The 19,719-nt window shown below is 53.1% G+C and overlaps 1 long non-coding RNA gene across 2 annotated transcripts; it reads right to left on the reverse strand.

Moving 5' to 3' along the window:
• Nucleotides 1-730: 730 nt before the first annotated feature.
• LOC131818217 (uncharacterized) lies at nucleotides 731-8,853 on the reverse strand. 2 transcript variants are annotated; one of them, XR_009348727.1, is made up of 6 exons: nucleotides 5,930-8,853; nucleotides 4,876-4,998; nucleotides 3,682-3,730; nucleotides 3,090-3,310; nucleotides 2,493-2,570; nucleotides 731-1,283 (listed from the first exon to the last, which is right to left on the reverse strand). It is a non-coding gene; the product is annotated as an uncharacterized LOC131818217 (long non-coding RNA). The 2 variants fall into 2 exon arrangements; XR_009348726.1 differs by having other exon boundaries at nucleotides 3,090-3,730.
• Nucleotides 8,854-19,719: the final 10,866 nt, after the last annotated feature.

Here is a 19,719-nt window from a genome sequence, read left to right on the forward strand (position 1 = left end):
AAAAAATAAAGCCACTAAGGGGTTAAAATGTGATTTCTAATTAGATTGCCTACGGCCGGAGATCCAGGAATGTCAGAATCCCACGCACGGAGGTGATGAGGCTTGCCTTCCTGACCCAGAGATGAAGCTTCATGGCCCAAGATGGCAGAGCCCTCCTGCCAGCCCCATACCGCCTCCTTTAGACCATTCTGTGAACACAGGATAATGGTTCTCATTTGAGCTGCTCCATGGTGGGGGATCCCTGTCACAGCAGCTTGGCTGTGATGAATGTTCCAGATAATAAGGCCAGAGCCCTGACTACCATGCAGGTTCTGGGTCAACCATCCCAGTTGACCTCAGCCTCCTACCCACGGTCATCAAGGCACCAGACATGTGACCCCCTAGATTGGCCCAAATACAAAAGGCATCAACAGGGACTAAGGAATGCATCACTTGATGATAAAAAGATCCCTCCAGAAATTTGCAAAATGTATAAACTTATATGAGGACAAAACATAGCTTCAAAATATGTAAAAGTTTGAAAACGAATGAACTAATGAACAGAGAGTAGGTCAGGTACCCAGAGGTGGACAGAGGGCAGAAACCGGAATTGCATGAGGCTTTCTCGTGAGAGAATCCGAGGTTCACCACCTCCAACAGAAGAGAGTCTCCAAACCCCACAGCTGATGCTCTCAGCCGCAACTTGGCCGCTGCCACCAATTCCCATGCTGACACAAGAAATCATGGACCATTTGCAAAGAAATGTTTTATTCTCTCCACTCTGCTCCAGGGTACCCCTCCCCCTTTCGAGCTGGAGGATGCCCAGCGGGGGTGGGGGAACGAGGGAAGGCAAGCCCGCTACTTGGCAGAATCTTTCTGAGCAGACATTGTAGAGGCTTAGATGCAATGGGACATTCATACCATATTAGTCTGCTCGTGTTATGGTTCTGAAAGAAGGCAGTTACTTCGCACAAATGGCAGAAATATTCCCTCGTTATCCCAACTCTCCTAAATGGCCCCAGATTTCATTCTTGGGTTTGTTAACAACACTTTCTACTTATTCAAGGATAAATCAGTGAAACCTGCCACGGTCTGGTGACTTTTAAGAAGTCTCCCAACGCTCCCCAAATTTCCTGCATGAGACTCAGGGACTTAATTTCAGGATCTTAGTCTCAGTGGAGGAAGCGAGACAGGGAGGGGTTCACGAGGAGCTGGACAGAAGGACACGGAGCAGAGGTCTGGAGATCTCTAGGACCGCTGGGCATCGCCCTCCCTGGGGGCTTTCTCGCTGAACTGGCCCAGATCTGTGGGAGAGAAAGAAGCGAATTTGGAATGGTTAAACTCGCCGCCATCATCCAAACCAGCCCAGGCTGGGAACGAAACCGGAGAGGAAGACAGCTTTGGTTCGTCCAATGTTCAATTCCATTTCCCGTTCTCTCTCTCTCTTTCCTTCTCGCTCTCCCTCCCTTCCTTTTCATCTACCCACACATTTCCCTTTTCCATCCCATTTAGGCACGTGGTGGAGATGGGCATTTTCAAGAGCTGGGAGGGTAGCTAAGGTTGGTGTGTGTCACATCCAGCACTGGCTGATGGCCAGTCTGTGCTTTCCAGATGGGTTAGTGGCGCTGGAATGAAAGCCTGGTGTTCGTTTCCAAAACCAGGGTTAAACTGAAGGACAGGGAATTGGGGTAAAGATGCAGCCAGAGGAAGGCAAGCTAAACGGACTGAGGTCATGGCTGGGTGGGAAGCCTGCCTTGGATAGTTCGATTCGTGCCTTCAGCATGTTTTCCACGCACCTACTATGCATCATTCCTTGTGTGTAGGCAGGGAGCCAGGCGTAGAAGGTCCCTAACACGTGGAGCTTGGGTTCTCTGGAGCAGACAGACAACGAGCGGAGCACAGGATGCAGAGAAGACACACTTGCGGACAGACGTCAGGACGAGAATCAGACAGGATGACAAAAACAGAGGAACAGGAGGTTCGTGTCAGGGAAATGGTCAGGGGTAGCAGTGCAGGAGCCGGCTAAATGATTTCTGGATGATGCGAAGGATCTCGCCGTGCAAAGCTCTAGAAACAGAACGTTCTAGACTAAGGCATCAGCTGAGTGGAGGGGACCCTGTGTTCTAAGAAAGCCAGAATTGAGAACGGGAGTAGAAGAACGTGCTTGAGCATGAGTCGAGACGGGCACAGGGTCCAAGAGTTCCAAGGCTGCAAATAAAGACGGAGGTCGGAGCTGGGAGTGAGGCTCTGCGGTCAGTGTTGCAGCTAAAGCTGAGGGGCTGATAGTTGGTAGGTTAAGGTCTGGGAGTGGGGTCATCACATCAGTGCCAGGTTGTGGGGAAACGTCTGGGACTGGCTGGGAAGCATGTGTTGGGCCCGGAGGTGGGGGCAAGACGGAGGGGTAGAGCGCAAAGGAGCCATCAAGGCCAGCATGGGCGTTGAGTCAGCCCTTGATGGCGAGGACGCTCCTGTCCCTGGCTCCTGTCTGTGTCCTCCACATTTCCCGTGCTCACCTGCAGTCTCTGGTTTGGCAGAGTTCTCCCTCAGGCTCCTCTTGGAGGCCCGCCGAGGGCGGGGATGGGGGAGCCCATCTGGGAACGAAGCCAAATGGCAAGGTCGGTGCTTTGTACCATGCACCATGGCCATAGTTCCCTTGTTCCCTTGGCATTTGTGGCACCTAGGGGTTCTCATCCTGGGTCATTCTGTCCTCCTCCCCCGATATCTGGTGACATGCAGGGACATCTGTCATTGTCACAACCCGAAGATGCTAAGGTCACCTAGTGGGTGGAGGCCAGGGAACAGCTAATCATCCCGCACGGGGATGGCCCACAGCAGAGAGATGGGCACCCGTGAGTGCCCAGGGGACACACCACCCTGGACGTGATCAGTGGCCTGGTAGGTGGCAACAGTGGGAAGATTCGGGTCAGGACCAAGGCTGCATTCCTGGCGCACCACTGGTGGTTGCTGTCTGCACCTCTGCACGATTCTTTCCCTCGAGATGTGGACGGGAAGGAGGGGGAGTCTCAGATGTGTCCTGTAGCCAGGAATTGCCTTTCCCCAAGTCCCCGGAGCAGCAGTGGCAAGCGGAGAGGAAGCCCACACTCACTCACCAAGGGCCTTCCACAAGTCTAGGACCTCCAGGGCTGTCTTCTCCTTCCTGCCGCGGTCCGCGCTCTGGGGAAGGTGGAGCACCGGGCAGGGGAAGGGAGGGAAGAGCTGGGCCTATGGTCTGGGACATGACAGCAGTAACACAGGGAATCCAGCAACCCGCACACACTGTTCCCCTCACGGAGCATGGCTGCCAGACCTGCAGGACCGCCAGCCTTCCGAGCTGGCCGGTGAGAAGGCTGTGGCTCTGAGATTCGCATCTGTCTCCCAGCATCACCCACTGCTAAGCCGAACCCGCCTATGTCTGGGCATGAACCCCAGGTCCTCGTTGCTTGGCCACGTGGTCCCCGGGGCCTGGGTTTCCTTGGACCATCAGTGGTCCCCACCCTGAGCATCACGGGGATGTAGGGCTTTAATGGTCCCTTGGTAGCACACAGTGAAAACGCCTTCGGGGAAACGGGGAGCCCTGGACAGAGGGGCCCAGAAGAGGAGGAAGTGACGGCTGAGTGTCACCTGGTCCCCCTCCACCAGGAGTTGTTCTGACCTCCCTGTGCCGCAGGGGGAGTCATTGGCACTGGGAGCGGGCACACTCACCGGGACCCAGCAGGTAGCCCACGCTGTTGAGGGTCCAGCCTCCTCGTCCCTGGACAGAGATCCAAAGATGGAGACTCAGGCAGGCGGGAAGGGCGGTGAGCACCCCATGGGCCTGGGGTCACGGGGCCAGCTGCCACTTTCCCACGGGCCTGACAAGTGGGTTCACTTAATGCACATTTCACCAGTGAGGAAAGTGAAGTCTTCCTGAAATGTAGCAGCTTGGCATGAAGAGGGAGCTTTAAAAACCGCTTACACGTGGTTGCAGACCTCTCTCTCTCTCTCTCTCTCTCTCTCACACACACACACACACACACGGTGCAAACCCAGCCATAGCACCGGACGTCTTCAGGCAAATGGCTGTGTTCCCTTGACCATCACAGCCACTAATAAGCACCGTGGGTTTTCCACATGCCAGCGTCCCCTTCCAAGCAGGACTTAGATGAAAGGTCTCATCTCAAGCATGACAAAAGTTTTCAAGATGGCAACAGTAGACCGCAAAACCTAGAGGGGATGCCTTCTGGGCATGCGACCCTGCAGGGGGGTCAGGTCCTGGCCTGGGGGACAGCCCAGTCCCTGCTCTGGTCCCGACAAGCTCCAAGAAACTTACAGGGCCTGCAGAGAACCCTGGCACCAAGGCAGGTAGCTGGACCCAAACCTGGGGCGGCCTGAGTGCCCAGCCCGGATGTTCAGGGTCTGGTAATGGGCCAGCTAACGCACCTGGCCCGGGACAACTCAGTTAACCCTTGTGGCGCTGTGATTTTACAAAGAACTCGGAGGGACAGAGAGATTAATTGGGCAACTTGCCAGGAGTCATGCAGCTAAAAAGTAACGGAACCAAATTCGGCCGGGTCTCCACAGCCCACACTCCCAGCCGGGGCTCCCTGAATGTGGGCTAGGGCTTGGCAGAAACCCTAGGGGCACGGCCCAGTCCTTGGTGACCAAACAGCGCAGAATGACCAGGAGCTCACCAAAGGCATCTTTTTGTACCATGGCAACGCTGATCTTATCCTTTGGGCATTTTTGCATCCTGACCCCCATGTCTGGTGTCCCACTCCATGCCTGCCCGCACCCCGACCTGGGGCCACGGCGCCCCACAGCCCATGACTCCTAGCTCAGCCAGGACCATCAGGAAGCTCTTCTAGGAGGGCAGGGACTGGGCACGTTGCAGGTGGGGAGGAAGTCAGGAGGTCTCACCTGGCGGACAGGCACAGAGGTGGGAGTCTCCACTAGGCTGAGCAGGATGGCAAGAAGCAGGACCAGACGGACAGGGGGAGCCATCGGAGGGCCGGCAGGGTAGGCGCTGGTTGCTACGGGATGCTGCCAAGAGAGGGTGGCGAGGGTGTTCATGTGTTTTTAGTGTCATTAGGTGTAACTGCTCTACAGAGGAACAGGAAGCAGTGAACACACACTTGGGATGAATCCAGACACACGCGCGCAGCCCAGAGTCCCACGCCGTCGACACAGCCATAAGCATAGCCGCAACTGGCAAACATCTCCTTGCGACTGTCTGGGCACAATGACTTACCGTGGATATAGGGAAAGGGTCTCCTCGGTAAGTCGGGGTAACATTGGTCACCTCGTCTATTTACGACGAAAGCTCCTTTCTCATCGCACTGAGGACTTGTAGGATCTACTCTTCCTAGGCAGCTTGTAAAGACACATGGCAGTGTCCCCTGTGGCCACCAGGCCATCCCTAGCGTCCCCAGCACACCAGCTTCTCACAGCCGGGTGCTGGGCCAGCCCTGCCTCTGCTCAACTCCCCCTCTGATCTCGTTCCCTGAGTGGCTGCTGTTTCCAGATTCCACCCCAGAGTGAGATCATGCAGGATCCGTCTTCCTCTGTCCGACCTGTAACAAACTGTAACGTGCACCATATTCTGGTGCAGAACAGAGACTAACGCCTGGGTCCTCCTGCCTCAAATACATGGTGGAAAAGTAAAACAGACACTTGTGAGTTCATGGCCGATTTTGTGGCGCTCCACTCTGGAACATGTCTATCTAAGCAAAGCGACAGCGCTGGTTGACGGACAGCCATGAAGGAAGTGGGTAAGCGACAGGACACCGCACAGGCAAAACACGGCCCCCCAGAAACCCGGGCGCACCGGAGACGCAGGCTCAAGGTTCGCAGGTACATTTGCCCCTCGCTGTCCTTTGGCCCATGCCTGCCCTGCCTTCCCCATCAGCATGTCCCGATTCTCCGGGTGCCCCCCTCCCCCTTGCTCACCCTCCCCACTCTGCCCTGCTCTCACCTCACTGGAGTCCGCTGCTTTCCTGGGCTTTCTGGAGGCCCAGTGCCTGACTGTGGCTTTTATGCCTCCCGAGGAGGAAGGAGGCGAGGCAGGAAGCGCGGAGGGAGGGAGGGTGTGCGCAATCAGGGGGGCGATGGGAGAGCGTGCCAAGGGTGGAGGTGCTCCTGAGACTTTGTGCACGGAAGGGCTTTCGTGAGCTGGCCTGTGGGGTCAGGACGAGGACGCTGCCGGAGGGGAAAGGTTTCTCTGTTTCACCTCCGTTTCCCCTGCAGGTGCTTAGCTCTGAGATGCACCAGTTGCCCTTCCTCCTGCCTTTCTGCGCCTCCTCTTCGGGACCCAGCCCAAGTCTGCGTACCCCGCTTCCATCCGTGCCCCTTCCTGTCTGGCCCTGCAGTGCTGGGTTCTCTGGTCTCTGCGCACCTTCAGGGCTCTTGCTGCGTCCCTTGCTTCCGTCCTGCACGACGCACCTGCTCGGGTGTTTCCTAGTTCTCCGGGCATCTCCCCCTCCCCAGAACGGGCTCAGCAAGGGTTCTCGATCCTCATGAGCCCAGAGGTGCTCCCGATCCTCATGAGCCCAGAGGTGCTCGATCCTCATGAGCCCAGAGGTGCTCCCGATCCTCATGAGCGCAGAGGTGCTCCCCCAGAGCAGCTCTGCTCCTCTGGGGACATGTGGCCACGCCCGAAGATGTCTTGGCGCATCACAACTTGGGAGCGCTTCTGGCCTCCTGGGGGAGGAGGTCAGGGACGTTGCCCCCAAAGAACAGTCCAGCTCCAGATGTCCAGAGCCCTGAGGCTGGAAAACCGTGCCAGAGTGCCTGGAACGGCGCCTGGCACTCAGTCAGGATCTATGGGGTGGACAAAAACCTGCGTGTGTGTGTGTGTGTGTGTGTGTGTGATCTCCCACTGTTTCTGGTTTTTAATTGATCTGTGTCTTTGTTTCTCTCCCTCTTGGCCCCGGGGATGAGGGAGTTTTCCAGAGGAAGGAACCCCAGAATCAAGGAGGGGCTTGTATGCCTGCACTTTGCTTCCTAAAAGTCCTGGTCCTCGCCAGGCGGCGGGGGGGGGGGGTGGTGGTGTCCCCATCTCTACCAGGCAGAGCCCGGGGCTCACTATACCTTCATGCCATCGCCACATCTCTCCCCCACCCCCGCGGAAGGGAGCTGTCTCATCTCAATTATAGAACAAAAGCCCTGGGACAGGGGTCGAGTGAGAGCAAGACACGGGACCACGAAGATCCTTGCCTGCTACCACCTTCATTTCCGGGCATCCGTCATTTCTCCTCTGGAGGAGAAGGGAGGCGGAAAGTGACAGGAAGATGTAAATGGCTTTGCTGGGAAAGACTGTGAAGGATGAGGGGTGGTGCTTGAGGGGATGGAGGGACAGGTAGGCTGGAAGCCCAGAGGTGGTTACCTGGAGACCGCTGAAGAGTCAGAGCAGAGAGCATCACCAGCCCTCGCTTTCTTACTTAACCCATTCTGGAAAAGTAAATGAAGAGAACCCAACCACATGCCCTCCCACCAAACTGCGTGCAAGAAATGCCTCTTTCTTTGCATTTCTGTGGCTGAGCCCATTGTCTGTCTTGAGCCCACGTGGCTCTTTGTAGTTTGGAGTGTGGACATGAAGACCCCTTCCCTAGTGCACACTGCAGTTCCCATCCCGTGTTTACTTGGTCCTATGGTGAAGAGTCTGCTGGGTTTTTGCCACGTTTCAGCCAGAGTTCTTGTATGTGTTCCAGTGTCGTGGGGATACTCATCCACTCCTGCCCCAGAGGGGATGGCAAGAGACTGAGAAAGTTCACCCTTCCTCCTTCCAAAGGTAGGTTTCGAGAGCCTGAACATGCTGTCCACAAGCCAGTGCGCTGAAGACCCAATTATTCTGGTCACTGAGAGCAGAAAAGATATTTGTTGGGGCTTCTGGGGGAAAAAAGTTCTTCCTTTTAAAACTTTTTATCTTGCTGTCATTTTAGACTTAAAGGAAATTTGTCCAAATAGTTCCCCAGTACTCAGATTCTCTCAACGTTTACATTTTCTGCACTGGATGTCCTGATCCCACACCCACCTCTCTCCTCTGCACAGACATATATACAAACATTCTGAACTGTTCCAGAGTAAGTTGCAAACTTTACACCCCCTCGCCCCTAAATTCTTCCTAAAACCGAGGGCGGTCTTTAATGTGAGCACAGTTAAGATTATCACCAGTGTAACATGGAGACCATCCTCATAAACCACAGACATTAAAATTTCACCCACTGTCCCAATAGCAATTGTCCTTTTATAGCGAAACAAAACAAAAACCCCAAAGAAACACCCCCACTCAATGCCTCTTCAGTGTCCTTTACAACTAGAAGATTGTCTCTATCTTCTCTTTTGCAACCTTGACGTTTTCCTTGGCATTTTTATGAAAGGACCAGTGAGCTGCTCTGTGGCACGCTTCTCCTTCTGGGTCTGTCTGAGACTTTCTTAACGCTAAAGGCGTTGGGCAGGAAAGCCATAGAAGTGATCAGTGTGGTGGTGTATAAATTCCATCCTTGTCCTCCGTGCGTCCCATCCCAGGGACTCAGCACATCAGCTCTTCCTGCTCTCCATGGGGTCAACTTACTGCCTGATTAAGGGGGCATTGGCCAGATGTCCACACAGCAAAGTTAATTTTGTCCCTCTGTTATTGATGTCTTTGGGGAGATACTTTGAGACGATGTAGGTGTAGTTCCTTCAATCTTTTGAGTTTCTGGAAGCGCATCTCTGGATAGACATGCATTGTCGCCACGCCACTGCCACGCCACCGGGAGAGGGAGCGAAACGCAGGACGGACACTGAAGCACAGAAAGCAAGATGGGAAGACGGGGTAACCCTTAGCCATGGAGTCGCACAGATCTGAAAGCTCACCCTGTTCCCACACTTCCAATTATCTGCTCCTACTAAGCAGAGTGTCACTAAACCACCTTGCACTGGAGGGTAAAAGAACAGCTCCGTGGAGGTATACCAGATGTACAAAGGTCTGCGTGTTCAGATGAGTTGGAACGCAGGCAATCGCCCGTAGTGCCATCACCAAATTCCAGGTAACAGAGCACCTCCAGCACCTCCCAGAGTCTCCTGGGTCCTTTTGTATGGGTGTGTGTCGGGAGCCAGTACAGGAGGCCTACTCTAAGAGCTGTAAGGGACTGAATATGATTGGCTGTTCATTTAGGTCCACTCTCGCGGGAGGTGCATGAGCACTGCATTTTGATTGGTTAACACTGCCTGTATAAAAATGCATGCGCCAAGGGTAGAGGGAGAAAGAAAAAAGCGATTAAAGAAGAAGGTTCGCTGCTACGTGAGTCTCCGAGTCGTTCTTGCGGCCGAGAGCGACAAGTGGTGCTGAAACCCGGGAATCTCATCGTGAGAGACGCCCGGAGTCGGCGACGATCAGGTAAAGAGTGCACCTATTTCTGTCTAGTGACAGGGAAAGTTCCTCAAGTCGAGGACGAGCGTAGAAAGCTTTCCGGGATGGGAAACGAGATGGCTGCAAAGTTCCTAGGATAAGGACGAGAGTAAAGCTTTCCGGTATGGGAAACGAAATGGCCACATATAAAATGTTGGGGCCGCTTTCTGATATCCTTTCTGGTACTCCTTTAAAAAATAAAACAGCTCGTTTGTTTTTGAGAGAAGTGGGACAATCGGCTCCCTGGTTTTTGGAAAGGAGCAGAGGAGGGAAATCGCCCAAAAGCCAAAAGGTGAGCAAGATGCAAAAGGAGCTTGCAAAAAAGGAGGAAAAGCTAAAGAAGGCTATGGTGCAGCTCAAAATGCAGGGGGAAGTTATGGCGCAGCTGAAATTAAAAGCGGAAGAAGGAGCTATGGCGCAGTTACAAACAAAGACGGAAGTGGTAGATAACTTAGATCCTATGCCCACGCGCCCAGCCCCAACAGCGCCACCTTACGAGGGGCCTCCTCCGTATAAACCTTGCTGCACCAAGGCCTGCTATTGTGCGAGCTGCACTGCACGAGTGGCTGCCATAGTAGCCTCTCAGGAGTTTGGGTGGGAACAGGATTCTCATTCAGTCCTAAAATCCCCACTTACTCTAATTCCACCTTTTTTGGCTACTCACCAACGCCCGTCTGTGTTAGAGCTCCCTTTCTCTTCATAGTTTTTAATGCTTCTACTATTAACAAGTCATCTAGTCTCCCTTGTGAGTCCCAGAATTGTCTGCTATCAGAATGTTGGAACGCCACGGTGGGAGACTCGGCAGTAATAGCCAAGATACCGACGTATATCCCGATACCAGTACAGGTGAACCTCGACAACCTGCCGGTGCTGCTTCGACATAAACGAGACTTTGGAATAACAGCAGCCATTATTGCAGCTATCGCAGCATCCGCCGCTGCTGCTACTGCTGCCGCGGTAGCGTTGACAACCTCGGTACAGACAGCAGCTGCACTCAACAACGTCACAGGAATGGTCGCTGAAGCATTGGCTACGCAAGAACAAATTAATGGACATTTGCATGCTGGGATCCTTATTGTAAATCAAAGGATTGATTTGTACAGGAACAACTTGATATCCTAGAGTCAATTGTGTCGATAGGATGCATACATAATATGGCCGGACTTTGTATCACCCCTATAGCTCATAACAACTTATCCTTAGCAGCTAACCTCTCTAGACAGTTAGGAAATATGCTTAATGGTACCTGGAACCGTCAATTTCAAAATTTAACTAGGCAATTACGAGCTCAAATTATATCCGTATATTCTACCAAAGTAACTATTGCACCTGTTAGTGAGTGGAAAAAATGTTACAGCAATCTGTTTCGTTCCTCAAACAGTGGGCCGGACTTGGTGCCATGGCTGTTCTCTTAATCACAGCTAACATACTAATGTTACGTTGGGTGTGTGGCCGTGTCAGTCGCAATCAACGACAATAACACCTCATGGTTCAAGCCATGATGGCTCTTGAGGCTGGTACCTCCCCCCAGATATGGCTAAGTATGCTAGATCGGTAGTCAAAGACGGGTAAGACTGATCCCACACCATAGCAACCTAAGACAGGGGCTCTTCGACCAGGGAGAGTACCCGATGATGGGTAAGCATGTGTGCTGAGGATTGGCAACCTAAGACAGGCACGATCTCAGCCATTATAAATAAATAAAAAAGGGGGAGATGTCGGGAGCCAGTACAGGAGGCCTACTCTAAGAGCTGTAAGGGACTGAATATGATTGGCTGTTCATTTAGGTCCACTCTCGCGGGAGGTGCATGAGCACTGCATTTTGATTGGTTAACACTGCCTGTATAAAAATGCATGCGCCGAGGGTAGAGAAAGGTAGAAGAAAAAAGCGATTAAAGAAGAAGGTTCGCTGCTACGTGAGTCTCCGAGTCGTTCTTGCGGGCCGAGAGCGACAGGTGTGTGTGTGTGTGTGTGTGTGTGTGTGTAAGAACACGTGACATGGCATCTGTCCCCTTAACGAGTCCTGACGGGCAAGGCTGTGGTACAGCAGGTCTGCAGAACACAGGATCCGGCACAACCCGGTGTCTTCCCCAACCGCAAGCGTGTAGAACTAGATGAAATGGAGATTTCGCCAACACGTGGAAATGAGACAGCAGCCAACGGGGCAGAGAAGAAATTGAAAGAGAAATCAGAAAGTGTCTTGAATGAGGCTAGGTGAGCCAATTTCTAGAACTTGCACCGACCGTTTCCTGAGAGACCACACCTCCCTCCTCCGCCCTTCTGTCCCCAGTTGTCACCACGTGGGTTAGGTGCCAAAGGCAGCTTGTCCCCTGTGCTCTCATCTGAAGGGGGGAAGAACGCGGGCTTTGGTGATGACAAGCTGCAGGCACTTGAAAGAGAGCAAATGCAGGGAGTGGTTTTCCCCGCCCGCACTCTCCACACTCATTCTGCTTCTGCTGGGAACACCCATTAGCATCCAAAGGAAACATTTGCCCACCCCATCTGTTTCCCACCAAGTACTTGAAGAAATGAGGGAGGACGATTCAGCTTGCCTCCAACTAATAACCTATTTGTGTCTAAAGGATGAGGCTGTAAACTGAGAGACAGAGTTGAGAAAAAATAGAGAATTGGAAATGATAGATAGTAGAGCTAATTGATAGATAAGTATAATAGATAGAGGGATGGATGGAAGATGATTGACAGATGATAGAGATAATTGATAGATATAATAGAAAGATAGGTATAGGTAGGTAGAAAGATAGATATGAAAGATAATTGAAAGTTATCTAGCTAAGTAACAATACAGGGCCTTAAGTGTAACTGCCTCACAGAGTTTTGTGAAGATTAAGTGCCTTAATATTACAGTCCTTAGGGGGTGTCTGGGTGGCTCAGTGGGTTAAGCCTCTGCTTTCTGTTCAGGTCATGATATCAGGGTCCTGGGATCAAGCCCCTCATCGGGCTCTCTGCTCAGCAGGGAGCCTGCTTCCCCCTCTCTCTGCCTACTTGTAATCTATGTCTGTCAAATAAATACATAAAATCTTCAAAAAATATATTTGAAGTCTTTAGAACAGCGCCTGCTACTTAGGGAACACTCAGACACGGGAGCTATGGCTAGGTAGCTAAATAGTTAGATACCTACAGGGGTGGATGGATGGATGGACAGATAAGGCAGACAGAGACACAGAGGGCCAGAAAGGATATTTGCATCTAAGATCAGATTCATACTCCTCCTCAGAGTTCAGGGAACGGAACGAACGTCTGCAGAGCGATGCTGAGTGGATGATAAAAGGGACAGCTTCTGCATCCGACTTTCGCTCCACACCAGGGACTGTGCTGCTGCTATCTTTATATGGATCATTTAATCTGAGAAACGGCCCTAAAATGGGTATGACAGGATCTCATTTTAGAGGGGAAATGTAGGTTCTGAGAGTTGAAGTAACATGCCCTGGAATCACACATGTCCCAGGTCACCGGGGGAAGCTTCTACCACACACTGGCTGGGTCTTTGCCTGGCACCCCTTACCACCCCACTATCATGCCTTCAATCCTAGGAAGCAGGCAATGAGCTTTGCAGAACATAAATATTCCTACACATAGCTGATTAATCCTTTTCTAAATTCATTTTAGAGAGAGAGAAAGAGAGTGAGCGAGCACAAGCAGGGGGGAGGGGCAGAGGGAGAGAATCTCGAGCAGACTCCATGCCGAATGCAGAGCCTGATGAGGGGTTCAGTCCCACGACCCTGCGATCATGACCTGAGCCGAAATCAAGAGTTGGACGCTCAACTGACCAAACCACCCAGGCACTCCATGTCTGACTCATTCTTTAGTCTCAAATCCTAGAAGGAAGGTAACTCAGTCAAAAGTTATACATGTTTTGAAGTTGTCTTTCAGCAAGAGAGCACGAGTCTGTGGTCCCACCAGCACCACGGAGCGTACCCATCTCATCAGAGAGGTAAATGGGGGTGGGGGGGAGGGTCCTGAGAGCTTTGGGCAGCACAAACCACTGGTGTTTCAGGAGAAAGACCCATCTGAATCACTGACCCAGGATTCACTGAATGGTCTGATTTTCAAAGAGGGCTGGGCTGGTGAGGGCTGGAATCATGATACCACAAGATCAAGACACTGAAATGACAGGACAGGAATCTGTGATCAGGAAGGGGAGTTTTGGAGCTGACTCCCCTAAGAATGTTTCTGTGCAAAGCTGAGGGGGAACAGAACGGCATGGGGCCAGTGATCATCATGGTTTTTCAAGGGCAGCAGGCAAAAGCCGCCACCAATGCCTACACAGGCACAGACTGGGGTGGCATGGTTGACTCATGGGCAGAGTCACCAGAGGTGACCAACAAAGGCAGGGAAGGGGAAAGGTGGAAAAGCATGTGAGTAGATATCAAGTTGTGAAAATTTTAGGAGTGCAAAATATGGGTCAGCTTCCTCTGTTTGTGAACTGGAAGGTGTGTGGGAGAGGACGGGCTCCTTCATGTTAGTGGGGTTGGTTGTATCTGTCTAGTTTCTGCTTTCCTTGTAGGGGCATGGATAGTATTAGTGGGATTGAAAATGGACACAGAGGGTGGCTCAGTGGGTTAGGCCACTGCCTTTGGCTCAGGTCATGATCTCAGGGTGCTGGGATTGAGTCCCACATTGGGCTCTCTGCTCAGCGGGGAACCTGCTTCCCCCCCACCCTCTGCCTGCCTCTCTGCTTACTTGGGATCTCTCTCTGTCAAATAAATAAATAAAATCTTAAAAAAAAAAAAAAAGAAAATGGACACAGAGAGAGCTGCTGTTGGGTGAATGCTCCTGCATTCTTCCTTCAGAGTCTGTGACAGAATAGACTGAAAAAGTAGGGTAAATAAAATAAAATAAGCTAAAAGATGATAAAGAAGATGGGGCAAGACACAGTCATGGCGGGATGTGTCTTTCTTGTTATTGACTCGTTACCACGATGGTTTTAGATGTAGCAGGAGGGGACTGTTACATGTTATTACGGAGAAAAGGGTTTCTTTCTAAACATACATGTGAATGTCTTCAAATTTTACCCCTTTTGAGCTAGGCAGGCTCTACAAATCCATGCTCACCTCCAACGTCGTCCAGCAATTTGGCATTCACGAAACTCTCCTGAGGTCTAATTGAGACCCATGTTTGTCTTTTCAATATTACCAAAGAAATCCCTTCACATAGGTAAAAATGGGCTTGGGGGAGTCAGGTCGAATACCTTTTCCCTCCTGGAGCTCAGCTTCAAGCAATCACCTCTGTCCATTGTGCTGAATATTCAGTGCCTCTCAACCAGTTCATTCATGGACAAAAATTAAGGAATTAAGGGATTACAATTAATCTTCTAAAGGACACAGGCATGCTATCACTTGTGGTTGGGAACTTTTTATTTTAAAAGATTTTATTTATTTGACAGAGAGAGATCACAAGTAGGCAGAGAGGCAGGCAGAGAGAGAGGGGGAAGCAGGCTCCCTGCCAAGCAGAGAGCCCGATTCGGGGCTCAATCCCAGGTCCCTGAGATCATGATCTGAGCTGAAGGCAGACACTTAACCCACTGAGCCACCCAGGTGCCCCAGGAACTTTTTTAAAAAATTTTATTTTTATTTATTTGAGAGAAAGAGAGAGCACATGTGAGCAGGGGGAGGGGCAGGAGAGGGGAAGCAGATTTCTCACTGAGCACAGAGCCTAACTTGGGGCTCAGGTGCACAACCCTAAAATCATGACCTGAGCTGAAACCGAGAGATGCCCAACTGACTGAGTTACACCGGTGCCCCATGGGGTTGGGAACGTGGGTTAGGATTAAGACCCCACTCCCTTTCCTGCTCATAACCCAAAGATCAGTGTTTCAACACCTCCAGGTTTTCCATTCCTGTGTCCACCACTGCATCCAAACCCCAAACCCCCGAAAGAACCCTGACTTCTTCCCACATCCTCATAGCGCACTGCCCAGCCATGCAGTTGTGGGAGAGACACTCCACTGCTTCACTGGTAAACTGAGGAATCATATCACATGCGGCAAAGAGGTAGCCCCGATCAGACCTTCGGGCATGCTTTCAGTGCATCAGCTTCTGTTTTTTTTTTTTTTTTTTTTTTTCCATCTGGTTTGGTTCCTCTACAGTGTTTTTAAAGAATTGCAGGCTGAGTCACTGATGTGTAGAATTCAGAAATTTCACATAAAGATCTGGTTCTCTGGCTTCTCTCAGGATGTTGGTCTGTAAACACTAGGTCCAAGTCTCTAGCTGGCAGCCACCAGCCAGGGCCGAAGAGCAGCTTTTGACAGAGCGTGTTCTTTCTGGCTCACCACAGACCTCACCAGTCCCTAGTGTGTACCCCCAGTTCCTTCACTGGCTTCTGCAACCTCTTTGGCCCCCGTTATGCCATTTGGAACTCCCTGCCCTAGAAGCCCACTGATGCTTAAGATTAAAAGAGGAATCTGAGACTTTCCCTTGGGCTCTGTGACGGGAAGGGGGCATGTGCAGGGGGTTTAACTGGCTCCCCACCCCAGGATTCAGCACTTCCCAGTGCCTCAGTGTCCTGGCATCTCTCACTCCCCAGGCTGCTCCGTTATTCCGAACAAGAAAGGGACATGGAAAGAGAACTTCAGAGTCAGATGTGCCTGGGGTTGAATTCCAGCTTTGCCACTTCTAAGTAGCTGTCGACTTCCTCATCTTTAGAGATGATTTTTTAAAAAATAATAAAAATAGTACCTTCAGGGAGTTGTTGAAGTATCGAGACTGCGTATAAAGCAGACTGGGAGGTGACCCATTGAGGAAAGGTGCTTTCATCAGATATTATAATCCTACTTCTAGTAATCGTCGATACTAACTGGGTTCCAAGTAATGTGCGAAAAACATGGTGCACCTGACCTCAGGGAATCCCCGATAACCCTGTGGGGTAGAAATGACCCCCACTGAACCAAAGACAAACACAGGCTCAGAGAGGTTGAGTAACTTCCCCAAGATTGCACAGAGAGTAAATAACTAGAACCAAACCCAGGCATTTGCATTCTGGCACCTATCTGCCTAACCACCATGCAGCCATGCCCCGAAGTACTACTGATCTTCCCCTTTGCAGGACTGGCCAAGAGGGAATATGGTTGGATCCAAGGTCACCCGTGAGGCCGTGAAAGACACTTTGTTCTCTTCCCAGAAGGGATTCACCCTCACTTGCATGTTATCTACGCTGAGCATCGCCTGCTTTCATCCTCTTCCTCTCCTCCACCTGTTCTCCACAGGACAGCCCAAACGTTGTATTTAAAATACAAATGGGATAATGCAGTGCATGCCCCAAACCTTCCAGGGGCTTCCCAGCATGCTGAAAATATAACTAACCTCTCACTTCCGCCCAGACGTTCATGACTCCTCTTTCCCTCCCTCCTCCATCCAGCAGCACCGGCTCCTCCCAGCACCAGGCCCGCTCTGCCCCATGGCCTCACAACTGGCTGTTCCCTCTCCTGTCCGGTCTTCCCCAGGCCTCACCCAAGCCCTTCTTCGGACCTTCCTGACTCTCCAGTCTCCACTGTCTGCCCCCAAACTTGTCCGGGACCATTAGTGTCTGCTCGGCTGGACAGGGACCCATTCTGGTTCACTGCTCTTTCCAAGGGCCACTCCGTACCGGCCTGGCCACAGCGGGTGTTCCTTAAAGATTCCTGAGCAAAGGAGGGTTACTTACAGGAGGGGTTGCCCTGAGGGGCCATACCTCTTCCCACATCCAAACTGTTGGCCATGGGACTCTAGGACGAAATCAGCTGGACATAGGGGCTTTCTCCCACCCTGGGATGTGGGCCCGCTTTGTAGCTTGCTCGCTAAGAAAACATGGCAGAAGGAAGCGGTGCTGACCCGCAGGACAGTCCTGCCCAACTCTGCTCTGCGGGCTCACTCTCGGAACCCTGGCATTGCTGTGCGGTAAGGCCCAGGCCCGTCTGGGAACGGGCCCCTCGTCCTGCGTTGGTTTTGCTTACAGAGAGCTCACTGCCATTCCTGCTGTCCCCGTGAGCCGTGAGGGTTTGAAGTGGGGGGTGAGGAAGATGAGGGAGCAGCCTCGGGGTGTGACCTGGCACTCCTGTGGTTCCCCTCCTCACAAGCAAGTACAGACTTGGGGTTCACCCCGATGGCTGACTCCCTTTAACTGGGGACAAGGGAGGGGCGAGGAGGCAGCAGCCAGGGGGAACCCTGGGAGAAACCGACTCACCCCTGCTGGGTTCCCCACAGAGCTGCTGTGCCAGGACCCCAAGAGATGAATGAAGCAGGAGGGAAACCTGCATGTGGCTGCCCAGAGCCTCTGGCCACCAGCAAGTTCCCACAGGGACCGCAACAGGCCACAGCCTCACTCCTTGTTGCTAAAGAAGGAAGCAGGGAAGTCGAGGCCCAGCCTCCAGAAGCACAACCCAGACCTCCTGGTCAGTGGTGCTGGTGGATGGAGACAGGACTGCAGAGGGGGCTTGTCACGGGGGACTCTGAGGTCACCGGCCTCATCACAGTGGCACGGGTTTTACCCGCTTGCTTCTTCTCACATGCGGAGTCGGTGACCGCCATTCCCTCCCTGCCTCCCCATTATTGCTGGTCTGTGCAGAGCCGTTTTGTTTAGCTCAACGGTGGCCGCCAGCAGAAGGCCGGACCTCGCTGGGAAGAGGAGTGCGAGGACCAGCTGCCAGTGGGAGTGTGGCCGCTGCGCCCACACTGGCTAATGACCCGCAGGACAGTGAACCCTAACTCCTGGGGCTGTCCCGTCCATCAGAGTAACCAAAACTAGTCACACGATCCAGCTCTGGGCACGGTAACCTTGAACTTGGCGAGAGGGCTGTGGCCCAAACGCAGCTTCATTTACAAGACGACCCTCAGACACGACTCTAATACCCTGCGTGATTTCTAAGGAGGCTCTATTGGATGTTCTTATTTCTGAGTTCGGGGCGTCTCCCGGGCAGTATCGGTGCAACCCCCCCTTCCCTACTCTCTGGATGGACATTTAGGTCACCCCGACCCGCTGCCACACAAACAACACGGAGACAGACACCCGTGGCCCCCGTGAGTCTGGGGGTGGGCGGGGGGGGGCACTGGGGGGGGGTTCTGTCAGCAGCACTCCGCACCCCCACCAGCTGGCACCAAGCTTCCTACTGGCCAGGGGAGGTCCTTCTACAGTCTCTGAGGGGGACTTGGCCCTTCATGGCAGTAGATGCTGGCCGGCGGGGTGTGCCCCCTGGTGGATGAGTGCCTAAGTGCTGATGCCCGCATCTCCCCAGCTGTGTCTGGGCTCCACCACCCGAGCCACGAGACCGGCCCGACTGAGGGACAGCAGCAGTCCACACTGACGGAGGCAGCGTGCGTCAAGGGGCTTCCTCAGGGAAATCAGGCTCCGGGGAGCTTGTTGGAAGGGACGGAACCTCCCCAGCCAAAGCCGGGCTCACGCGGGTGGCAGAGGCAGGTAGCCCCAAGTGAGGCAGGAGCCCGAGTCCCGTGATCCCTGCATGATGCGCCCGCACTGGGCCAGCCGGGCTGCAGCCACTCACCCTTCCCGTGCTTCCATTTCCCCCAACTGTGTGCTGGGTACAGCCTCGCTGCACTATGGCAATAAACCAGACGGAGGATTTCTGCACCTGACCAAGGGCCTGACCCACAGCTAGGAGCGCCTAGTACTGTTGTCACGGAACCCCATCCTCAGACAACCCCCCACCCCAGCCCCCCGAGGTCCTGCAGCTGCAGCAGACACGGCTTCTCAAGCCAGTTTCCTCTGCCGGCTGGTGGGCACAGGACACGGCGTTGTGACCAGCCCTCTCTTGGGCTCAGGCCAGTGTGTGGGGCCTCACGCAGGGCAAGCCGGGAGTCTGGGTTCCCTGCCCCACAGCACCTCCGATCCGCCCTTCCCACCTGTCACACACAGCGGGTGTTGTGACCTCAGGGCTGCTCCAGGGCACCCTGGCAGATACATGCCATCCCAGCCTCCCTCAGGGTCTGGGCACTGTCCTGCCTCATGGCTGCTGGAAGGGGGAGCCAGCCTCCAGCTGCAGATGCCGGACGGTCTAGCTCGTGCCCTCCCAGACTCCCTTGCGGCCAGGGCCTGGACTGTGGCCGGGGTCTTACGGGTCAGGTGCAGCAGCACCTTCCTAAAGACAAAACAGCTGGGCTTGAACTCCAGGATTGTGCTTAACAGAGCACAAGGCGGGTGGGGGTCGCAGGAGCTGATGAGGTAGGCCAGGGTCCGCACTCCACAGTAAGCCACTCCGGGGAACCACCCCCTGCAAGGTCCCGGACCGGTGGCCCCCAACTTCATTCCCCATCCTCAGTGAATACTGGATCCCTCTCTTGACAAAATCGGTTTCCCAAGACTTACTGATCTGGTATTTGGGTGTCCCCCATGAATGGGTGCCTCCCCCAAGGAAGACTCTGGCA

The sequence above is a fragment of the Mustela lutreola genome, chromosome 16 (genome assembly GCF_030435805.1).
Source record: "Mustela lutreola isolate mMusLut2 chromosome 16, mMusLut2.pri, whole genome shotgun sequence".
Lineage (NCBI taxonomy): Eukaryota > Metazoa > Chordata > Mammalia > Carnivora > Mustelidae > Mustela > Mustela lutreola.